Below are 8,690 nucleotides of genomic sequence, written 5' to 3'. Positions count from 1 at the left end.
ACCTTATATGTCTACAAGATTCTCTCTCAGACATCTCTTTCCAAGGTTGAAAAATCTAAGATTCTCTCGTCTTTCCTCATAACTTAATCCTCTGACCTAGGGGCTGAGTGAAAGCACACCAACTTCCTGGATCTTTTCTGCAAAGCCTCTCGAGCTTGACTATTTCCCTTGTGTCTGAGTGACCAACAACTGGACACAATCCTCAGGATCTGACATCAGACTTACACAGTCTGATTTAGTTATATGTGAGCAGAAAGTCTGTACGTGTACAAAATGGGAAAACCTAGTTCAATTCACTGACAACCATCAAAGACTATTTGTAATATTTAGAGGACAGTGAATGCTTTTAGGAAATGGTATTGTTATGTCACATTTTGTGGAATCTTACAGAATTCCACCTTATTCCCATCATAAATTATAGAAAAGATTACTATACATATGAACAGCAATTCTGGAAATATTAATAATCATATTATGCTCTATCATTTGGAACAGAAACAGTAGAGTTGCTCTTGACAAGTTACATCTAGATTTGAATTGTACTTTTCTTGCTGGTGCCTACTCTTTTATTTTTGCAAATACTCCAGATACATAAGCTTGACATTTTTCCACATTTCACAGTTGATTAATCTTCTATTTTAAGTACTTATCGATGCTCAACATGCAGTGAAATCAAGTCTTTGACATACTCAAGACTTCAGAGTTTTCACCCTCAGTCCAGTCACCTCAGGTCCACAGGCAGGGACCACTGCAGTTTGATATGGTCATTCGCTCTATGGCTAGCGTACACTCATTCTTACCCTTTATGAGATCTGTTGGACTAAGCAGAATATTTGAATGTATATTACTTAAAAGGAGATGAAATGGGATAAGTGACCCAATATACCTCTGAACATATTCAATAAAGTCAGCTAGTAGCACAGTTTTATCTTTTTTGTGTTGTTAGAAATCAACGTAAACATTCACATTCACTCATTCAGCAAATATTTTATCTACAAACAGCATCTACCCTATGGATACTGTTTTAAGTTGAAGCATATGGCTTCTACTTCTCAGCAGTATCTTAAAGAGCAGTTTTAAACAGAATATCAACAAACTGAAAAAAAATCCATCACTAATTCTTACAGTACAAACTCCTTGCCTGCCAGATCCCAAGAACTTTTACAATGGAAGACATTGGCCTGGAATTTGCGGTAGCGTTTGCCATCATTTCGCCTTTGAATCTGACCGCAACTTCAGGATTCAGCGCAGGCGCAGCCTAAGTTGGAAATCCTGAAGTTGCGGTCTGTCATTCACTGCTCCTCCACAGGCTGCGCTGTGTCCCCCCCAACCCCCCACAGAGCCGGCAATCAGTGAAATCTATCAAATCAGGGAAACTCATGCAAACTTCGGATCTTCTGCAGGAATACCGCTGTTAATAACCTCATTAAAAGTTAGGCCCTTTTCAATTAGGTGTAACTGGGGTTTTGACAGTGTATTGATTGCTAAACAAAGGTTACGGCCCTGAAAAACTATTTTAATTTTGTGGAGTGTCAAATTTATTCATTTTAATAAAAATAAAATTTAAGAAACAATTTTTTTTAAAGCTTGTTCATCTTTATTTCAGGTTTGCCTTATCCCCATGTAAGAGCCCCAATCTTTGTTTTGCTTTATCTAATATTTTTAAAAAGTTAGAAACAAAAGAGCTGACTTACTTCCTTAATAACAACAGAAAATGCTGGAAAAACTCAGCAGGCCAGGCAACATCCATGGAGAGAAATTAGAATCGACGTTTCGGGTCTAACCCTTTTTCAAAACTTGGAAGGAAATAAAATAGATCGAAAGGCAGGGCTGCGATAGAACAAAAGAAGTAAAGAGACATTAAGAGGTATTCAAAACCAGACGAGGTGGTAATAGGACTAGTGGAGACAAAAGACATAAGAACATAAGAACATAAGAAATAGGAGCAGGAGTAGGCCAATCGGCCCCTCGAGCCTGCTCCGCCATTCAATAAGATCATGGCTGATCTGATCCTAACCGCCAATCCACTATCACAGAACCATCTCCTGAATCTAACAGAATTAGACACACGAAATAGGAGCAGGATCAGGCTACACGGCCCCTGGGCCCGCTCCGCTACCCACAGTGCCATGACTGATCCGAACCTAGACTCATGTCCAAATTCCTGCCCGCTCCCCGTAACCCTTAATTCCCTTTACTTCTAGGAAACTGTCTATTTCTGTTTTAAATTTATGTAATGATGTAGCTTCTACAGCTTTTTGGGGCAGCATATTCCATGGACCTACCACCCTCTGAGTGAAGTAGTTCCTCCTCATCTCAGTTTTGAAAGAGCAGCCCCTTATTCTAAGACTATGCCCCCTAGTTCTAGTTTCACCCATCATCGGGAACATCTTCCCCGCATCCACCCAATCCGACCCCTTCACAATCTTATATGTTTCAATAAGATCGCCTCTCATTCTTCTGAACTCCAATGAGTAGAGTCCCAATCTACTCAACCTCTCCTCATATGTCCATCCCCTCATCCCCGGGATTAACCGAGTGAACCTTCTTTGTACTGACTCGAGAGCAAGTATGGCCTTTCTTAAGTATGGACACCAAAACTGTACGCAGTATTCCAGGTGCGGTCTCACCAATACCTTGTACAACTGAAGCAATACCTCCCTATTTTCATATTCTGTCCCCCTAGCAATGAAAGCCAACATTCCATTGGCCTTCTTAATCACTTGCTGCACCTGCATACTAATCTTTTGAGTTTCGTGCACCAGGACCCCCAGATCCCTTTGTACTTCAGTACTTTCAAGTTTCTTGCCATTAAGATAATAACTTGCTCTACGATTTTTCCTGCCAAAGTGCATAACCTCACACTTTCCAGTATTGTATTCCATCTGCCAAATCTCTGCCCACTTACTTAGCCTGTCGATGTCCCCTTGCAGGTTTTTTATGTCCTCCTCACTCACTACTTTCCCTCCCATCTTAGTATCATCTGCAAACTTTGATATGTTACACTCGGTCCCCTCCTCCAAATCGTTAATATAGATTGTAAAGAGTTGGGGACCCAGCACTGACCCCTGCGGAACACCACTAGTTACTGATTGCCAATCTGAGAATGAACCATTTATCCCAACTCTCTGCCTTCTGTTAGATAGCCAATCCTCTATCCATGCCAGAATATTACCCCCAATCCCGTGATTTTTTATCTTAAGCAATAATCTTTTGTGTGGCACCTTGTCAAATGCCTTTTGGAAGTCTAAATACACTACGTCCACTGGTTGCCCTTTATCCACCCTATACGTTACTTCCTTAAAGAACTCCAGCAAATTTGTCAAACATGACTTCCCCTTCATAAAAACATGCTGACTTTGTCCTATTAAATTATGATTATCCAAATGTCCTGTTACTGTCTCCTTAATAATGGACTCCAAAATTTTACCTACCACAGATGTTAGGCTAACCGGTCTATAGTTTCCAGCCTTCTGTCTACTGCCCTTTTTAAATAAGGGTGTTACATTAGCAGTTTTCCAGTCTGCCGGGACCTTTGCCGAGTCCAGGGAGTTTTGGAAAATTATTACCAATGCATCCACAATCCCTACCGCCACTTCCCTCAAGACCCTAGGATGTAAGCCATCAGGTCCAGGTGATTTATCTGCCTTGATTCCCATTATTTTACCAAGTACCACTTCCTTAGTGATTTTGACCATGTTTAGCTCCTCCCCCCCTTTAGCCCCCTGTTTGTCCAGTGTTGGGATATTCTTAGTGTCTTCTACTGTAAAGACTGATGTAAAATATTCATTCCGTGTTTTTGCCATCTCCATATTTCCCACCATTAATTTCCCAGTCTCATCCTCTAAGGGACCAACATTTACTTTACCCACCCTTTTTCTTTTTATATAACTATAAAAACTCTTACTATCTGTTTTTATATTTTTTGCTAATTTACTTTCATAATCTATCTTCCTTTTCTTAATCAATCTTTTTGTTATTTTTTGCTGTCTTTAGTGAGTCTAAATTGAACTGACAGCTGATAGTAATGCAAGTGTGATATTCACAGGATCTGGTAACTCTTATGTTATTAATGTTGGTTTATCAAGTAACAATTTGCAGTTGATTCCAAGGGACAATAAAATAATATTAGTACCAGGAGTGAATTGCTCATAAACTGTCAAAAGTTTGCTTGCACACATCTAGCTGGTAAAAATTCTCTCAGCACCTGGGGAATGTATCAAAGGACAGTTCAAATTGTCTCCCCTATGTAGTGCATTCACAGGGCAGCACTGTTTTGCCATGAGTTATCTGAGAGATTGGCTCTTCAGTTGAGTGTTACTTGTAACTTATCCTATCAGAATGCACCTGCTGAGCCACTTGTTATGCTGCTAACCATGCACTCACTGAGCTCAAACCTACAAATATTAGCCAATTCTTCAGTAAAGTGCACATGCCTCCAGTATTGTTTGTTCTGATTGCCTCAGAAAACATTGAGAGACCTGATGTACCAAGAAAGACCCACATTAGTTCATGAATGTAAAGTCAACCATTCTGATTTTTGCATATATACAAAAAACACAGTAACTTTTGGTAACGTATTTATTGATGGGAGTGTTCCTTACTGTCCATTTCAACGAAAGCAGCATGCTTTAGACATGGCTAAGCGATCCCACAATCAACAGATCAGATCAAAGCACTGCAGTCCTGCGACACCAGTCGTGAATGGTGGTGGACCATTAAACAACTAATGGGAGGAGGAGGCTCCATGAATAACTCCATCCTCAATGATCGCGGAGCCCAGCATGTGAATGCAAAAGACTAGGCTTAAGCTTTTGCAACCATCTTCAGCCAGAAGTGCCGAGTGGATAATCCATCCCAGCCTCCTCCTGAGGTCCCCACCATCACAGAAGCCAGCCTTCAGTCAATTCGATTCACTCCACGTGATATCAAGAGATGGCTGAGCGCACTGGATATAGCAAAGGCTATGGGCCCCAACAATATCCCAGCTGTCTTACTCTGACTTGTGCTCCAGAACTAGCCATGTATCGAGCCAAGCTGGCATCTACCCAACAATGTGGTAAAATTGCCCAGGTATGTCCTGTCCACAAAAAAGCAGGACAAATCCAATCCGGCCAATTACTGCCCCATCAGTCTACTCTCAATTATCAGCAAAGTGATGGAAGGCGTCATCGACCATCACGCAGCACTTACTCACCAATCAAGGGCAATTAGGGATGGGCAATAAATGCTGGCCTTGCCAGTGACGCCCACGTCCCAGGAACAAATTAAAAAAGAATCATGAAGCTGATCAGCAGCAATGACTCATTGAATAAGTCATTCATTTTTCAAAATGAATGATGAAATCATAAAATGTGCCTCAACAGGAGAAATGTGTTAGCAGTGTAAAATTTTAAACCATTGTACAGAGGGTAATGAAAGTCAGCAGTGCAGTTTTATAATTTCAGATACATAATTGTGATATTGCTAAACATTATTTTGCCCTGTAAATAATGAAGAAGTGGCAAAGCATGCAAGTATTTCTCAGCTTCCAGTAGCTCCTGTGCTCACAAACTTACTTTGCATCAGATTTGAAGATCAGGCATGCTCTATGCAAAATATATTAATTTTTATAAAATATTAAACATCTTGTTACTACTCTGTCCACTGGGTGCCATACAGAGTTTTCTTCCACATGAAACAACCGCTATTGATGAAAACAATCCTTTTCTTTTATAACTGCAATGAAACAACTTAGTCTAAATTTCAGCTGAGGATTTTTTATATATTGTAAGTTGAGTTTGCCAGACATTCATAAGCTGCTAATATCTCAAGAAAGGGATGGAGACGGGCTGCTGTTTATACAGTCGTGGATGGCTGTAAACTGACATGGAATGAAGCATTTCCAGCAGGGAGCCAAAGGGACTTCCTAGCATTATCTTGCTTCCTGTGAGCATCTTGCTCATTCTGTCAGTAAACTACTGAGCGTTCATGTCACAGGATCACAGCTATTGCCACAGTCCAGGAGTGGGGATTGAATGACAAATTCTGGCTTAGAGGTGTGACTGCTACCAGCTGTGCCAAGCATTAATAAAGTGTGACTTCTGGAGAGTGGCATCTGTATGTGCTGAAGTAGATAGAGAGATGAAAAGAAAGACCCTTTCTTTCACGACCTCAGGCCATCAAAGTGCTTTATAGCCAATGTAGTACTTTTGAAGTGTAGTCACTGTTGTGCTGGAGAGCAGGAGATAGATAGAAACATAGATAGAACATAGAAAAATAGGAGCAGGAGTCGGCAATTCGACCCTTCGAGCTTGCTCTGCCATTCAATATGATCATGGTTGATCGACTATCTCAATGCCATATTGCCACACTCTCCCCATACCCCTCGACGCTTATTGCATCTAGAAATCTATCTATCTCCTTCTTAAATATATTCAGTGACTTGGCCTCCACAGCCTTCTGTGGTAGAGAATTCCACTGGTTCACCACCCTCTGAGTGAAGAAATTCCTCCTCATCGCAGTCCTAAATATTCTACCCCATATCCTGAGACTGTGACCCCTCGTTCTAGACCCCCCAGTCAGGGGAAACATCCTCCCTGCATCCAGTCTGTCTAGCCCTGTCAGAATTTTATATGTTTCAATGAGATCCCCTCTCATTCTTCTAAACTCTAGTAAATACAGGCCTAGTCGACCCAATCTCTCCTCATAAGACAGTCCTGCCATCCCAGGAATCAGTCTGGTGAACCTTCGCTGCACTCCCTCTTTGGCAAGTACAGTATATCCTTTCTTAGGTAAGGAGACCAAAACTGCACAGTACTCCAGGTGTGGTCTCACCAAGGCCCTGTATAACTGTAGTAAGACATCCTTGCTCCTGTACTCAAATCCTTTTGCAATGAAGGCCAACATATCATTTGCCTTCCTAACTGCTTGCTGCACCTGCATGTTTGCTTTCAGTGGCTGGTGCACAAGGACACCGAGGTCCCTTTGCACATCAACATTTCCCAATCTATCACCATTTAAATAATACTCTGCCTTTCTGTTTTTCCTAGCAAAGTGAATAACTTCACATTTATCCACGTTATACTGCATCTGCCATGTATTTGCCCACTCACTCAACTTGTCTAAATCACCTTGAAGCCTCTTGCATCCTCCTCACAACTCACAAGTTTTGTGTCGTCGGCAAACTTGGAAATATTACATTTGGTTCCCTCATCCAATTCATTGATATATATTAAGAATAGCTGGGGCCCAAGCACTGATCCTTGCGGTACCCCACTAGTCACCGCCTGCCACCCCGAAAAAGACCCATTTATTCCTACTCCCTGTTTCCTGTCTGTTAACCAATTTTCAATCCTTGCCAGTATATTACCCCCAATCCCATGTGCTTTAATTTTGCACACTAACCTCTTATGTGGGACTTTATCAAAGGCCTTCTGAAAATCCAAATACACCACATCCACAGGTTCCCCTTATCTATTCTACCAGTTACATCCTCGAAAAACTCCAGTAGGTTTGTCAAACACAATTTCCCTTTCATAAATCCATGTTGATTTTGTCTAATCCCATTGATATTTTCTAAGTATCCTGTTATCACATCCTTTATGATAGACTCTAGCATTTTTCCTACTACTGATGTTAGGCTAACTGGTCTGTAGTTCCCTGTTTTCTCTCTCCCTCCTTTTTTAAATAGTGGGGTTACATTTGCCACCCTCCAATCTGCAGGAACTGTTCCATAATCTATAGAATTTTGGAAGATGACAACCAATGCATCCACTATTTCCATGGCTACCTCTTTTAGTACTCTGGGATGCGGATTATCAGGCCCTGGGGATTTATTGGCTTTCAGTCCCATTAATTTCTTCAGCACTATTTTTTTACTAATACTAATTTCTTTTAATTCCTCCTTCTCACTAGACCCTTGGTTCCCTAGCATTTCTGGGAAGTTATTTGTGTCCTCTACTGTGAAGACAGAACCAAAGGGGGGGATTTTAACTCAGGTGTGGTGTAAGAGCCATAAAAGCTTAAGAAAATACTTTAAAATAGTGGTTAAATGGCATAATACAGTTAATTTACCTGACCGACTTATTGTATTAAGAAACCCCCTATTTTCTTGCTCCAGTAGTATAGTCCGAGACACCCCCTTCATTCTTGCCACAATGGAACAGTCCCTAAGCCACACATGGGTGCAGCCATTTTACAGTTTAAACTGCACGTGGTTGAAGGAGGCAGAAGTTGTGAGGTTTGGAGCAGTACAGTTTTTGACCGTGTTCGTTTATACGTGTTTGCTTTGTAATTCCGTTTGTTAAGTGTTATAGTAAACAGTTTAAAAGACAAAGCTACGTTTGGGAACGTTTTATTTCGACACGCGTCTACTCGTTGTTAAAAAGCCCCACAGCTCAGTGGCTGCCTGTTTGGAAACTAAGAAGCGCCACTACATTAGTCAAAAACTTGCTCCCTAAGAAGGAAGGGACGGAATCGTCGGCGAACGGATACCCGAATGGTCACGGAGCCAGACGACAATATAAGAAAGCAAAGGTACAGTGAATGCTACTTGCTTTGTTCATTCTATTGAGAAGCTAAATAAGAGCTGCGGGTAAAATGGCCGAGGCCTTACGGAGCCAGGAGCTTCCATCAGCCAGAAAGATTGCTGGCCAAAAGAGGGAAATAAAGCTCACCCCAAAGGCAATGGAAGAGAAGTTACATAGAAG

The sequence above is a fragment of the Somniosus microcephalus genome, chromosome 3 (assembly GCF_052327205.1).
Source record: "Somniosus microcephalus isolate GS21.2 chromosome 3, FLI_Smic_1.0, whole genome shotgun sequence".
NCBI lineage: Eukaryota > Metazoa > Chordata > Chondrichthyes > Squaliformes > Somniosidae > Somniosus > Somniosus microcephalus.
Note: the sequence above shows the minus strand (reverse complement) of the source record.